This window comes from Ursus maritimus, unplaced genomic scaffold (genome assembly GCF_017311325.1).
Source record: "Ursus maritimus isolate PB19 unplaced genomic scaffold, ASM1731132v1 scaffold_34, whole genome shotgun sequence".
Lineage (NCBI taxonomy): Eukaryota > Metazoa > Chordata > Mammalia > Carnivora > Ursidae > Ursus > Ursus maritimus.
This window is the reverse complement of record NW_024426008.1, coordinates 10,763,189-10,779,822: the sequence shown is the minus strand read 5'-3', so window position 1 is coordinate 10,779,822 and position 16,634 is coordinate 10,763,189. Positions and strand designations below refer to the sequence as shown.

Here is a 16,634-nt window from a genome sequence, read left to right as displayed (position 1 = left end):
CTGGTGAGCACTGGCAGTGGCTGTCAGGCTAAACCACAGATAAGTTCTAAGGAGGAGACACTATGAACGGAGGAAAGATTCAAGACATTTAACTACCACTTACCTGGAGTCCTAACTTCTCCTTTATCTGGAACCTACACTGGGACTTAGGTTTCAGTCGCCCAGGAGTCCTATCCCAGCTGACTTCGAGAAGGAGCAGCAGCTATGTGGCAGGCAGAGATTCTGGGGGATGGTGGTTAAGAGAATCCCCACAACAGCTGCACCTTGAGCTCATGGAAGAGGACAGATCCCAGTATATCCAGGTGATCAGGGTTGCCACCCTTCCTGTTCATCAAATTGGTACTTTTAAATAGTTGGTAGCAAACTGATACCCTCCCCCTTCCCCAGCAGGGTCATATGATTTGGCCTCTCCTGGGGGGAAAACAAAGGCGTCTCTGCTCATTCGGATAGGTGGTAGTAAATGTCAAACAGCTGAATGCCATTGTGAGCCATGTTTATCTCAGATACATCTGTGGTCATTGATTTAAGGTAAGTGAAACTCCAGCCCAACATCTCATTCTGCTGAAGATCACAAAATGATGGAGGGGCTTCCTAGACTCTTTCCAAACCTTCAGTCGTTCGAGAACACCTGCTGTGCTGTTGGGGTTGTGCAGGGTGCAGCTCCTGACCTTCAGCAATTACACCGGCAAGACGACGGGAGAAAGTTCGTGCTCATTGGCTATTCATTTCAAACATATAGTTCAAATGTTGGAGGAGCTTATGAAAAATGCTAATTTCACATTCAAGTTAGCAAGAAAGAAGCTTGCGGGTTTTTTCTTCACAAGAAGCTTGTCTAAAGGAAGAGATTTCTAACTTAGATGTAGTTCACCCAATCTAAAGGAGGAGGGACAGGAATAATCAAGTACATTCTGTGGAAATCATTTATTTACAAATGGATTGCACCATGCAAATTTCATGTCAATGAAAACAGAAAGTGTGAGATATAAACACTCTCCAGCATGGGATATACTTTTGCTAGTTAACAGTACACAGTCTTCAGGTGACACTTCCTAATTGATTTGCAGAAGGTCAAGGTTATCAAAACCGGCTTCATAGTCAACACCACACTTGATTCTTGTATGGATTCTGGTGGAGTGCATGAGCTGAATAATCATGTGGTTCAAGTTCTGACTGCATGGGATCATTTAAAAACTGTGCGCCCGGTAATAAGTGCTTGCACATTTTCACCGTGTGTGACAATAAAGATCCACAGACCAGAACGATTACACATTTGCAGCAACATGGACGGGACTGGAGGAGATTATGCTAAGTGAAATAAGCCAAGCAGAGAAAGACAATTATCATATGGTTTCACTCATTTATGCAACATAAGAAATAGCAAGGAGATCGGTAGGAGAAGGAAGGGAAGAATGAAGGGGGGGGGGTAAACAGAAGGGGGAATGAACCATGAGAGACTGTGGACTCTGGGAAACAAACTTAGGGCTTCAGAGGGGAGAGGGGTGGGAGATTGGGATAGGCTGGTGATGGGTATTAAGGAGGGCACATATTGCATGGTGCACTGGGTGTAATACACAAATAATGAATCATGGAACATTACATCAAAAACTAAGGATTATACTGTATGGTGACTAACATAACATAATAAAAAATTATTTTTTTAAAAAAAGATCTATAGAACAGCACCTAGATTCCTTGCAATGTTTCATTCCCTTTGCAAAAATTAAAAGTTCAACTACATTATAAATTATAGCCTTTTTTTAAAGGTACATATATGATAAATAGGTTGACATTTATAGAAAATTTAAAACCTTAAAAAAATGTCTTGCCAGGAAAACTTCTGTGATATTTTGCAAATCTTTGGAAGTCTTTGAAATAGGAGGGAAGAAAAAAAAGCCCTCAGAGGCAGTGTTCTATTGTTGGTGGTCAATTCAATTAATTTCACCAAAAGTAGAAAGTCTTATAATTGACTTTGGTGATTTATCCAATCTTCAGGCGATAAATACCATTCATACTAGAAAAAATAACCCCTCTTGTCATTTAAGAAGACTCATGCAGGGGTTGAAAATGATGTAGCCATCTCATAATGACTGTTGCAAAACCGAAGACCGTGAAAGTCTCGTCCTATGTACGGACATGCCCTTATGCTCAAATCATTGAGAATGTAATAGTGGCAGAAACTGACATTTCACATGCCTTGGTACTTAAATGGCTCCGTGCTTTGGAGGAAAAAAAAAGACACAGCTTAAAACAATGAAAATTTTGAAATACAGGTTTTCTAGCCATGAAATTCACATTTGCACACTTTTAAGACTAATGCAACAAGGCTTTCCTTGAAAATATGTTATATTATTTAATGGAGATGGTCCTTGTTTCTCAAATTTTCAGCTGAGCTCTTAAATTTCTTCCAGTTTGGGTGCTTTTAGAAGGTGACTATTTTAATTTTGATCTTCAAGTTGCTGAATATGGCCCCTCCTTCCATTTTCTCATCTTGCAAACTGCATTGATACATTTTGTTTGGTGGAGATTTCTTTTTCTTTCTTAATTAATTGTCAAGCATTGGTGATAGTGTGACAAAATGGGCATGTTCCTATTTTATAAACTGGCATCACTTTTCTGGAGAGCAATTTGGCGACTGTAAATACATATGTACATACATACGTACATGAAAAATATGCGTATCTTTTAACCTCATAATGACGTTTCTAGAAATCAATGCATGAGTCAAATGTTACGGAACTGGCTAAATACATTATATCCATATGATAGAATATGAAGTAACAATGAATAATCATGCTATATAAAAAATACCTAGTGATAGAAAATGAAATGTCAAAGTACATTGTTAAATTTAAAAAAGCAAGTTATCAAACAATGTGAACAGAATGATCCCAATTGCATTTTTCAGCATGTTTATATATACATAATGGGAATTGTGTGTGTGTGTGTGTGTGTGTGTGTGTGTGTGTGTTTGGAAGGCTGTGTACCAAAATATCAATAGCTGTATCTCCCGGAAGGGGAACTGTGGGTGATTTTTACTTTATACTTTGTGTTCTTCTGTATTTTTAAAGTTTCAAAGTGAACGTATTTTACTCTTGAAATTTAAAAAAATATGTATTTAAGAATAGTTTAGGAGCACCTGGGTGGCTCAGTTGGTTGACCGACTGGCTCTTGATTTCTGCTCAGGTCATGATCTCTGGGTTATGAGATTGAGCCGCGCCCTGGGGCTCCACGCTGAGCGGGGAGTTTGCTTGGGATTCTCTCCCTCTGCCCCTTCCCCTCCTGCTCACTTGTGTGCATGCGCTCTCTCACTCTCCCTCTCAAATTAAAAAAAAAAAAGTTTATGAGATGCACAACAATGTGAATGGACTTTACACTTACAAATGGTTAAAATTGCAAGTTTTATGTTAAGTATATTTTACTACAATAAAAGGATACATTAGAAAATCTAGGTGTCCTTGCGGTTAGTGATGACTTTTTATTTTTTATTTATTTATTTATTTTTTAAAGATTTTATTTATTTATTTGACAGAGATAGAGACAGCCAGCGAGAGAGGGAACACAAGCAGGGGGAGTGGGAGAGGAAGAAGCAGGCTCATAGCAGAGGAGCCTGATGTGGGGCTCGATCCCAGAACGCCGGGATCACGCCCTGAGCCGAAGGCAGACACTTAACCGCTGTGCCACCCAGGCGCCCCAGTGATGACTTTTTAGATACAACACCAGAAGTATGATCCACGAAAGAAAAAGTTGGACTTAAATTAAAAAAAATGTGAAAGCCTCTGTTAGAAGAATGAAAAGACAAGCCACATATGGGGAGAAAATATTTACGAAATGCATATCTGATGAAAGTCTGGTATCCAAAATACAGAAAGAACTCTTAACAAAAAGAAAACAGACAGCCCAACATACAAATGGGCAAGAGACCTGAACAGACACCTCACCAAAGAAGATAGATGGCAAGTAAGCATATAAAAAGATCCTCAACATCATATGTCATTAGAGAATTACAGATTTAAAACAGCAATGGGATACAACCACCTGTCTATTAGAATGGCTAAAATCCAAAACACGGACAGTATCAAACGCTAGCAAGGATGTGCAGCGACAGAAATGATCATTCATTTGCTGGTGGGAATGCAAATGGCAGAGCCACCTTGGAAGACAGTTTGGCAGTTTCTTATGAAACTAAACATAATCTTAACATACGATCCAACAATTGCACTCCTTGGTATTTGCCCAAAGGGAGTTGAAAACTTATATATTCAAAAACCTGCACCCAGATGTTTATAGCAGCTTTCTTCAAAATTGCCAAAACTTGGACTCAACCGCGAAGTCTTTCAGCGGGTGAGCGGGTGAATAAACTGTGCGACATCCAGACAATGGAAAGAAATGAGCTATCAAATCACAAAAAGACATGAGGGAAATTGAAATGCATATTGTTAAGTGAAAGAAGGCAGTCTGAAAAGGCTACGTACGTTCTGATCCCAACTCTGTGACATTCTGGAAAAGACAAAACTCTGGAGACAGTAAAAAGATCAGTGGTTGCCAGGTTTTCAGGAGAGCGAGAGAGGGATGAATACTGGAGCACAGGGGATTTTTAAGGCAGTGAAATTATTCTGTTTTATACCGTAATGGTGGGAAAACGTCACAGTACATTTGTCAAAACTCACAGAACATGTAACACAAAGAATGAATGCTTATGAAAACTACGGACTTCACCTACTAATCATGTACCAATATAGTCTCATAAACATAAGCAAAAATATTACATCAAAGTATTATTTACCTTGAAAAAACACACTTCTTTAGCAAAGTAAAGGTCATTGTTCCCAGTCATGATTCTGCTTTTAAAATATTCATTTCCATAATTACCCCTGGTTATTTAATGTTGTGTGGTAATTTATGGTGTCTGATAGCAACCTCTAGAAATTTTCAAGCAGATAATTTTCATATTATGTAACAGTGATTCGATCACTGATTCAGAGAGTCCCAAGCCTCCTTGTTTTTACATTTCGATTAACTAATTTCACTATCTTGAATAAATAACCCATGGGAAGTTTGGCAATCCAATTTCTCAAGAGTCCAATAAATGTTGCAATTGAAGGTAGGGGTGAAACTCTCACATGCATAAACCTTAAGAGTTCTGTCATTTCTGATGATACTACAGCATTAGAAAAAATAAGATGCCAATAGTATTCATTTAACATAAATATATTTATTATTCTCTGTGAAGACACACAAAGATTTTTTTTTTATGGCATGGATGCGTCAGCTTGGAACCATATTGGGACTTCAGTGCTGGGACGGGGATCGGGTAAGACCTTCCAAACGAATAATAGAGACAAATAGTATGAATACCAGTGTGGCTAATTCAGTCTTGCTTACGCCAAGGGATCTTCTCAGGCGGGTAGAAGACAACCAAAGGGGCCTCACGGCACCACCATTATTCAAAGATACATGGGCTTATGAGGCTTCTGAGTTTTAACAGAACATTATCCATCAGCTGGAAATAGGAGATTTGTAGCTAGCTACCTTTTGAGGTGAGTAAGCTGGACAGATCTGGGCACTTTGGACCATCCCAGCCACATGGTGTGAAATTGAGCCTAAGACCTGAGCCCCTCTGAAAACCTGCAGTGGAATCAGGTAACCAAAAGAGAAAGCCAGTTCTTTCCTTTTTTTTTTTTTTTTTTTAAGATTTATTTATTTGAGAGAGAGAGCGAGCGAGCGTGCACAGGGGGAGGGGCAGAGATAGAGAATCTCAAGCAGAGCCCTGTGTGGCGCTCAATCCCATGACCCTGAGATCATGACCTGAGCTGAAAGAGTTGGACGCTTAATCACCTGAGCCACCCCCGAGCCCCAGACAAGCCAGTTCTCTCTGTAGAGCACACACTAGTGAAAGGTCCCACTACTGATATGAATGGGCTTGTAGTGAGTGCACCTCTGTGGTCCATAATGACTTAGAAACTGCATGGGGCTTGACTGAGCCTTGACAACTCCAAGGAGCCAGGGAGTGACACTGATGTTAACTCTATTTTCATGCATCTCTCTTTGTCCTTAAAATACCAATCCAGTACACAGAGTAAAACATAGTAGTCAGGCTTGCATACTGTCATGAGAACAATGACTCCCATTAGACCTCAGGATTCAGCCTTGCCGGGAGCTAAGCATTTTGAAATGTCAGGTACTTTCTCATGTAAGTTGGCAAGTCATCGGCTTGCTGTTTGATGTTGCAATTGGGTCGTTGATGTTATAGATCAGTAGATACTCAAATCTCTACCCTACAGGGAGTGCTGACATTGGCATGAAACAGCTTGTTAAATCTGGCGCCTTATATTGCACACTTGGCCCTGCTATGCAAGTACTATGCACAGGGAAGATGCGTCACATCTTAAAATTATACAATAGTTGGGCCAAAAGACATGAAAAACATCTAAGCGTGCACCCTCGTTTCACATGTATTCCCCCAAACACTGTAAAATCCTAGAAAGGAGGGATGATGTCTTATTTACTCCCAATCAACAGGACTTGCTGCTTTATACTTGGCATGCAAAATAATTTGGATTATTTATATGACAACCCCTCCAAGAAGGAAATATTCCTCTTCATTGCAAGCATGTGTTTCCTCCCTGAGTTCCTCATGCTGAGGCCAAGGCCCCAAGCAGTGTGATGCTGACTGTCTAAGGGGTCAATCTTGCTTACTGTTGCCCTGAAAAGTAGAGCAGGAAAAGTAGCCATTTCCCCGATGGGTCCTTCATTGTCCTGTAAGGTCAATATGAAGCTGGGGGTGCAGTGGGTTCACTGCAAGGTTCTGTTTATCAGACTGGCCTCCACTGGTCTTCCATAGAGGCTGGGTTTCAGGGGATGGGCTGGAGCTTCTAATGTTTATGCCCCTTTAGGAACACTTTGTATACATAGAAATAATCATCTCCACTGCCCCCCACCCAAGATGTTTGCTAAGTGTTCTAGTAGTAGCCTGATGTGTGCCTAAAAACAGCTTCCACCAATCCCCTCTATTTCTAGCCTTATGATGATTTCTTTTCTTTTTAAATCAGGGGGCTTTTTGTCCCTCCTTGCACCTCGCCTTGGTTAGGACCATCCCAGTTCATCCAATAGTGTGTTAGTAATTCCAAACCTCCAAGAGAAGAAGTCTGACTGCCATTCCCCCTTTTCCCTGGAGGGTTCTGGTTTTAAGAAAACCTGCCTACTGGGGCACCTGGGTGGCACAGTTGGTTAGACATCTAACTCTTGGTTTCCGCTCTGGTCTGATCTCGAGGTGGTGAGATCAAGCCCTGCATCGGGCTCTGCACTCAACGTGGAGTCTGCTTGAGTTTCTTTCTCCCTCTCTCTCTGCCCCCCCCTCAAATAAATAAATCTTTTTTTAAATTTAAATTCAATTAATTAACATGTAGTGTATTATTAGTTTCAGAGGTAGAGGTCAGTGATTCATCGGTCTTATATAACACCCAGTGCTCATCACATCCTGTGTCCCCCTTCATGTCCATCACCCGGTTATCCCCTCCCGCCACCCCCCTCCCTTCCAGCAACCCTCAGTTTGTTTCCTATGATTAAGAGTCTCTTGTGGTTTGTCTCCCTCTCTGATTTCATCTTGTTCAAATAAATAAATCTCTAAAAGAGAATCTACCTACCTTTCAGGCCACTTGTGGTACAAGCATTACCCGCACACAGTCCTCTGTTCCTGCCTTTGCTATACAGGGTGGAGCAGCCTCCCTTCTCCAAGGATGTTGAATTTGGCCATGTGACTTGTTTTGGCCCTTGGAACAGGAGTAGCAGCAACAGTTTCAGCTGAGCTGTGGTCTCACAAGGCACACAGCCCTATTGTTCCTCTGCCATCCGCCTGTAGAAAGAATGTGTCCCACCTAGCTGTTGCTCCTTTAGGCTTGGTTCTAGCATAAACGCCAGTGGATTAGACCTGAAACAAAGCTGTGGCCTGGAGCCAAAGCCAGCTGAACCCAGTTAGAACCAACAGTCCCAGCAGATGCTAACTGACCTGCAGACAGTTGGGCAAGAAATACATGTTTGCTATTACAGGTCACTGAGAGTTGGAGGGTTGTTTGTTATTCAGCATCAATGCAGGGATAGCTGACTAACACACTTCACATGCCAGTGAGTATGGGAGAAAGAGAACAAGGTAACCTGCAGGAGTTCAGTGCGCAGAATGCTTAATAGAGTCTCCCAGGGATTGAGACTTGCTTGGGAGCAAAGGAAGCAGGACTGGGCACAGGAAAAAGTCGAACTGAAATGCCAGCCTGACAACAGCCTCGGCTGATGGTAAAATGGAGGTAAAATGGACCATAAATGATGCTCTGCATTGGGCCAAATGACCAGGCCTTTCGCCGTGTGAGTTTTGTTTTTGAAGGAGCTGACAGAACGCTGTCTGATGGGGCGCTCTCAGCAGCAGGGCAAGTCTTTCCTTGACAGCATTCTCATCACCTCCACCCCACCTCCCTCTACTCTCTGAGCTATCACCTGGGGGCCCCTGGTATGGCAGAACATTTCTGGATTATTCCTTCCTTCAGGGTAGTGAAGGGGCATGTACAACTACATAAGCTCATTCCGGTGACTTTCCCTGTACACATAGAAAGCTGGTGAAATTTGTCTCATTCTGCAACTTGGACTGAATTCCCCTTAGAAACAAAACAGAACAATCCTATGACAATGTGATTGGGGTAAATGAGGAGAGTCTGAGGGCGGGGGCCAAGGCACAGAGGGGATGGCTAAACTGCAGAGCAGGAAGAAAGGAGAGAAGTTTGGTTTTACTCCTGAGGTAGAGAGAGCAGACGGGGGAGTCCAAAGAGCAGAGGCAAGCAGGTGGCAGAACGTGGGCATTCCNGGAGGCGAAGGGACAATGAGATTGCCTGCTCCCTGACTTCTGATGTTCACAAAATCACCTCCGTGGTGACTTGAGGTCCCCACTGCATGAAGCAAACTGTGAGCCACTCGTTGAAAAATCTGTGTCAACATACCCAAAATGAACAAGTATAAAGACTCATATTAAATATAGTGTCTGGTCACAACCCAGAATTAACAACTATCAGCTTCTCGCCAGATTTGCTTCTGATCTTTTAATTTTGGGGGAAATATATTTTTACAGATGGAGTGGAAGCTTAATGCTACTCTTTCCTGAACCCATCTCCCTCCCTCATCCATGGCAACCACTAAACCAAACTTGATGTCTCTTTGCCCTGTCCACATTTTTATACTTTTACTACAAATATAGGATTTCAGTTCTGTGTTTCGACATTGACACAGTATTACTCTGTATGTGTTGTTCTGCAAATTGTTTTTTTCTTTCAACTTTCTATATTCAATATATAGTCATGGTCATATTTTTACTGCCTGTATAATATTCCACCACATGTTTAACCTCCGTTTGTCTTGCCCTATAATGGTAAGTCATGAGATTGTTTTAACATTTTTCTTTCACAACTAATTCTGCAGGGAACATCCTTGGAGAATTGACCTCGGGCAGATATCTTGAAGTGAAATTGCTGGGTTTGTGGGGCATCACTTCTTCAATTTTTTGTTAACAAGATTAAAATGGCAGCGTCCTAGCTTAAAACTTTTGAGCACCACCTCCCTGGACCCTCCACTGCATTTCTCTGCAGAGCTTCTCCCATGGGGGCCGACAAAGAGTAGCGACATAATACATGTCTGCTGAGTGAATTAATTACAGATGAAGAAATGAGGCCTAGAGAAAGAAAGTGGCCACTACAGTCAGAGGTCTAGTGACAAGGCCACCTCTAGAACCCACATTTTCTGGCTCCAGGGCTGCCTCTGGAAGGCCCAATTAGTCCCAATTGAAAACTGCAAGAGTGTCATTAGAAGACCAGTCGTTCCTCTTAAGTATTTGCTCCCACAAAATGTTTTGAGAGGTTACAAATTATGGACATTTCTGGTTAAACAGTAAGGACGAGAATGAATTGGGGTGCCTGAACACCTGAGTCAGAGGAGCACACAACTCTTGATCTCAGGGTTGTAGGTTCGAGCCCCACGTTGGGTGTAGAGATAACTAAAATAAATAAATAAACTTTTTTTAAAAACGGTATTTAAAAAAGAATGAGAATGAATAAATTTTCTTCTTTGGGACAGACTTTCACGAGGTCCTTTTAAGCTAATACCTATCATCCCCATCTGAGCTGGTGGTGTATTTATTTCTCCTATATCTTAAAATGCAAACCTGGGATTGAGCAGGAAGTACATGGATAATGGAGGATGGAACAATTTGAGCTACAAAACAAGTAAAGCTAAATCCATGAGTCTATACTTATATAAATGATGCTTGAATAAATAAATAGGGGATAACCAAATTTCCTGCACAGATTTCCAAGTGACTTATGTAGGTGCTAACCCCTAAAGAAAGGAGAATGTAATTCCCTACTCCTTTAGTGTAGGCTGTGTATCATGATTTCCTTCAAAAAGTTTAATATGGAAGGAGGAAAAAGAGTAACGTTACAGTGGAAAAACTTAAACACTTCAGCCATATAAATACGTTTTATGTCATCAGTGGTAAGTCATATTAATAGTATATAACCTTGATATAACAAGGATGGTACATTACCTCTATGGTCTCCCTCCCCCAAAACGCTAACCTTCTTCTAACCATGAGAAGAACATCCCACAAACCAAGCAGAGGGACAGTCTACATAACAATTGACCAATACTCCTTAAGATTGTCAAGGTCATCAAAAACAGGGAAAGTCAGTAGAACTGTCAGAGTCTTAGGACCACAAGGAAATGTGACAGCTAAATGTAATGTATCTTTGGTGGGATCCCGGGACACACAAGGAACATAGGAGTCCTTTTTCACATGGTAAGTTCTTTTAAGAACAAATAAACACTAAGGTCATCTAAATAAAATATGTATGGACTTCAGTAAATACTTATAATGTATCAATACTGCTTCACTAGTTGTGATGAACTTATCCTAACATAAGATGCTAACAAGAAGGGAAACTGAGGGCAGAAGACATGGGGAGTCTCTACTGTTTTGCAACTTTTCTATAAACCTGAAACTATTCTAAAACCAAAAGTTTATTTAAAAAGAACGAGGACTTGGAAAATTAGTGATCAGCTTTGTTTTTATATTATTTATATTTTCTACTAGGTAAAAAAAGTAACTTGTCATGCACTCCCAATTTCTAAGATTGGTCTCCACAGTAAAAGGGTACCTGTATACAGCCAGATGGAGGATTTATAAGTCCCCTAGGTAGAAAGTTCCTGATTTTCTCTACCCATGCATGCTTCTCTGGGTCTTTAGCATTGAGCTGCCTTTGGCCAGTGACTTGGCTGCCTTCCTGAGTATGACAGATTGCTACCTCTCCTAGGCCAATTCACAGCCTAAAGATCTTAGCTAAATGGAGGAAAAATGTTGATGGTATCCTTGCCAGTCACTGTTTTGTGTCTCATTGGTGCTTCTGAAAAATTAAAGGGGCCGGACCTACTTGGAGGAGTCTTTCATCTAGATTTTTGGGTGTATCCCCCTCTCACGATTTCTACTTCTCTGAGTATATCTCCTTTCCCCCATTCATTGGCCCCTTGTCATTTTCAGAGTAGGTGGCCCGTCTCCCTGACCATTGCTGATTGGATGGATCACTCCTGGACATAGTGGACCCATCAGGATTCCTTCCTGAGGATTTAGAATTGGGACTAAGATTTCTATCTTAGAATTGAACTGGCCTCTTGAGTTGGGGCCTTCATTACAACCTTGATACAACTTTAAGACTTAAATAGCAGTGTCTATCAAGTATATTGGAAGAGTATGAGTTTTACCTTTCTCATTCTAAACCGTTTCTGGAATATTTACTGTTATGGACATGTTGGCTCCCCAGAATCCATTCATCAATCTTTTGGTACCCAAATCCCTGTTTTTCCTTGAGAAAACTATCCTCCCTGGATTTGATCATGCTTAGCAACGATCTACCCCTAGAGTTTTCACCTGTATGAACCCATGAAAATTCCTTTTGCTGAAGCCAGTCTGAGCTGGGTTTTGCCACCCTCGATTGAAAGACCCGTTTAGTGTACTCACTGACAGCACATGTCCATGTACTTATTTCTTCCGTGAACCCTTGGAGTCTGCTCCCCGTTACCCTACTCTCAGCTTCCCCATTTGAAACCAGCCCCCCATTGGTGTGTGTGTGTGTGTGTGTCTTCCAGCAGGGTCTTGGTTTAAAAATGCACATAATCTGGGGCGTCTGGGTGGCACAGTCGGTTGAGTGTCCAACTCTGTTTCAGGTTGGGTCATGATCTGAGGGTTGTGGGATCCAGCCCCACGTGGGGCTCTGCACTCAGCGTGGAGTCTGCTTGAGATCCTCTCCCCACCCCCGCTCTCTCTCAAATAAATAAATAAATCTTTAAAAGACACACACAAATCTGATCTAAGAGATACTATGACTGCTCATTTTTCAGGCTTGGTTAACAAAAGGTATTTTAGGTGCTTATTTGAAAATCCTTCATTTCAATTAATCTCACTCTCCTCAGAGTAGAAAGTACTGTCAAAGATGCGTCAGGGCATGAATCTTGGCATGCAATCAGAATGATAACCAGAATCTTCAGCAAAAATAATAGTTTATGGGGCACATTCACGTGTATTAGTTCATGTAATCCTTAACATGGAAAGGAGGTGTTGCCTTCATCGCTCTGATGAGAAAACAGATTCAAAGAAGTTCAGGGACTTACTCACGGATCTGCAACAATTATGGCTAAGAGTTACATAGGAGAGTACTTCCAACACATCAAACATCTTTGGTGTTTTACCCCAATGTTGGGGGGATTATATTACATTTGCATTTTATAAATAAAGAAACTGAGACCAAAATGTTGAAGAACGCGCCCCAGGCCATATCACAGGCACATGCTATTCTATATCTGCTTGTCAGCAAACCCGGGGCTTGAATTCTTCTGATCCAGGTCAGATGACTTTTGTACAGTATCATTAAATAGAGCAAAGTGGCAAAACCCAAAGAAAACAAGAATGAAGTTGACCACATGGAGAGATGATCAAACTAGAATCTGAAAACATTTTTTTTCTTAGTGCTCTAACAATGCTTTCTATGGATTTATGTATTTTGCATTAAAAGTTCACGATTTTAACTAACTAAAGCTAAAATAATTTATAGAATGGCACATATGAGTGAAGTATTCTGGAATTTTCAAGGGCAGTATCCAGCTCTATTTCTTTCAACTAATATATCACCTAGTCCTGCCATCTGTAAACCGAACTTTAAATCATTTAGCATTTAAATTATTATTAAGCTTACCTTTGGAGAAATAATAATCATGAATAACACATGACATATGTAGAGATAATACAAAAACATAGTGGCATATTTCAAAGACTTACAACATATTCTTGAAAAGGCTAACTGGACCACATACGTGAGTGTGTTTGTGCATATGTGTATGCAACTGTGCAGCTTTAAATTTTACTGATCAGCAACTGCTCTTAAGGAGGAGATCAGGGTTTTTAGTGATTTTTTTGTAGGATTATAAATGATAACCTCCGGTTAGAGCAATTTGACTTATAGTATCAGCAACTCCAAAGAGTTATTTGTTGTCTTCATTCAAGGTTTTTATTATTTTTTGGTGACATTTCTCCATTTTCCTTTTTATGAAATAAAGATATACTGATTATACTGATTTTTACATGTTTACTTAAGAAAGTGAATTTGCCATAAAAATCTCTGTGGTCGGGGCACCTGGGTGGCTCAGTCGGTTAAGCATCTGCCTTTGGCTCGGGTCATGATCCCAGGGTCCTGCGATTGAGCCCAACAACAGCTTTGGGCCCCCAGCCCATCAGATAGCCTAATTCTCCCTCTCCCTTGGCCCCTCCCCCACCTGTGCTCTTGCTCTCAAATAAATAAAATCTTAAAAAATATATGTAATATTTTAAATTTAAGATACTAAAATATTAAAATATCTTACATTTAAATTTAAAATATTAAAATATAAATTAAAAATAAACATTTTATATTTAAAGAATATAAAATTAAAAAATTTTTAAAATCTCTGCAGTTTTTCTTTTTTTTTTGTAAGAGGGGAGGGAGGGGTTAGAGGTTAGAGGGAGAGAGAGAATCTCAGGCAGGCTATACACCTAGCACAGAGACTCAATCTGACAACCCCGAGATCATGACCTGAGCCGAAATCAAGAGTGGGACGCTTAACCGACTGAGCCACCCAGGTTCCCCTCTGTGGTAGTCTTAATGTGGGAATTCTATCATCCCAGAAAGGAAAGACTGATGGCCACTGGCTAACCTGGTTGTGTCAGGTTGGACTTGGTACTTTCCAACTCATAGAGGCCAAGGTGCAGGGAGATCCAATGCCCAGGGCTAAGCCTTGAACCAGGACAGATGGAGAGAAAGGTGAATCCGGTGAACTGAGCAAAGAAATAAAAGCAAGTAGGAGACAAAAGGGTAGGAGCTGGGACACCAGAGTTGACCGAACACATTCCAGATGGACGCTGCAAGGCTGAACTGTCATGAAGGAAGAGGCTTCCCTGGGGGGCAGAGTCCTTCGGGGCTTTTCTTAGGAAGAGGAAAAGTTAGTACAGAATGTGGGTCGTGGCATTGTTCTACAGTGGAATTTTGCTTCCGTACAAATAAGGAAATCTTTGTTTCCCTTTAACTAAAAGCATTTTAGTTTGGAAAATTTTAGACACTCGACGACAGCAGAGAGAAGAGAATGATAAATCCCCGTGTACCATGACCCCACGTTGACAACTGCCACAATTTTGTCAGTCTTCTTTCATTTGTCCCTCCCCACACTTACTCATTCATTATTCTTGCCAGCATATTTTAAAGCACGTTCCAGACATCAGGCCTTTCATACTCTTCGTTAGGCATCTCAAACGTAGATTGAAAGTATCTCGATCGAAGGCATCTCGAAGTAGATCGAAAAGTATATGGAGAAATTAACACGTCTTTAATGTTATTTATACCAGGTTTACATTAAAATTCCTTCATTGTCTCAAAGGTATTTGGTTTGGATCAGGACCCAAACATGACTCCCACATTGATTCCGATCGCTTTGCCTTGAGTTTCTTTTATTCTATTCCTTGCCAGCTGCCTGTTTTCTATGTCTTTGATTTACTGGAGAAACTGGGGCATTTGCCCTGAAAGAGCAGTGTCCCATATTTTGGATCATGTCCTTTAATTGGTTCTTCCATCTCTCTTACTGCTCCTGAACTGAAATATGGATACAGATAGCTGATTGAATTTAGATTCATTTTTTAGGCAAGAATGTATCATGGGAGATGCTGTAAATAAAATATTTACAGGGCTGCATCTGACCTATAGACATGGTTTTACTGGGCCCATACAGTTTTTTATGCTTTACCTGGCCCATATAATGAAAAAAGAAAAAGTTGCATCTGTTTCTGAATCAGTCTGGGTTTTGCCAGGACACAGATGGGACCCTCATACAAACTCTTCCTAAGGGTATGAACAACAAAGGGAAACAACAAAGATGGCAAGACATTCTGGGGTTTGTAACTATAGGAACCATCACATCCCCTATCTGGAAGGGCTTCTGGACAGGGGCCTTTGGTAGAGGATAATAGCCATGGACAGCCCAACCCAACCTAACCCAATACCTTGCAGAGAGGGAGACGGAGAGGGAACACTCTTACCTCAATGTCCTCCCTCCCTCAGTGATCACAGGCTGGTGACTCCCACCTGCTGAGCACAACAGGAACCCAGACAGCAAAGAAGCCCATTGATGCTATCCCTAAATTCCAGCCTCCCCACAGGGAACGGAGTCACGAAGGGTAGTGAGTGGATCTGGATGGGAAACACTTGCCAATATTTACAAATTAAAAAGACTGTTATATAAAATTCTGGATTTTCAGCTTCTCTTGTCATATGAGATGTTCTGGCAGCCCCGAGTGGCGACACTGACCACTGGCTAGAGCCGAGCAGTGGCTGCCCTAGGGCAGGATGTAGGGATGGTGCTGTGGATCTCAGATCATCACCAGGAAGGAAAGGAGGGCAGAGAGCAGTGAGGCCTGGAACAGGGCTGATTACTCACCTAGAAGAAGTTGAGGTCTTAATCCAGAAGGCGCTGAGTTTACTTTGAATTAGCTAGATTATATTTTTTTGCTATTAGAAGTAATGGAGGTTCATATGAATTCAGCTCGGTTTAATTAGAGAAAAGCAAAGAAACACTTTTGCAAACTTGAGTAGTGCCAAAATATGAAGTATGACTATCTTCATAGTAACAGGAAAAAGAATACAGAAAGGAAAATCCTCATGTATTTACAGGTGTGCTGAAATATACATTTTGGTTGATTGCCACGTGTTAAAAAGAATATTCTGCTGAAAACAACAATCATGTTTCAGGATGAACTTCTAGCCTACAAGAATCAATCTGAAAATATTTACTTAAAAGTAATTCTTATGAAAATGTTATTTTAAAAAATCTTAGTAAACAAACTAAACATTTTTTTAAAGATTTTATTTATTCATTTCACAGAACGAGAGTGAGCACAAGCAAGGGAAGCAGCAGGCAGAGGGAGAGGGAGAAGCAGACTTCCTGCTGATCAGGGAGCCCTATGCGGGGCTTGATCCCAAGACCCTGGGATCATGACCTGAGCCGAAGGCAGCTGCTTCACCAACTGAGCCACC

General features: G+C 41.1%; 1 long non-coding RNA gene across 1 annotated transcript; it reads right to left on the bottom strand.

The window, feature by feature from the left end:
* Nucleotides 1–12,393: 12,393 nt before the first annotated feature.
* Nucleotides 12,394–16,020, bottom strand: LOC103663282. The gene is made up of 2 exons (XR_568748.1): nt 14,782–16,020; nt 12,394–12,654 (listed from the first exon to the last, which is right to left on the bottom strand). It is a non-coding gene; the product is annotated as an uncharacterized LOC103663282 (long non-coding RNA).
* Between the last annotated feature and the right edge of the window lie 614 nt (nt 16,021–16,634).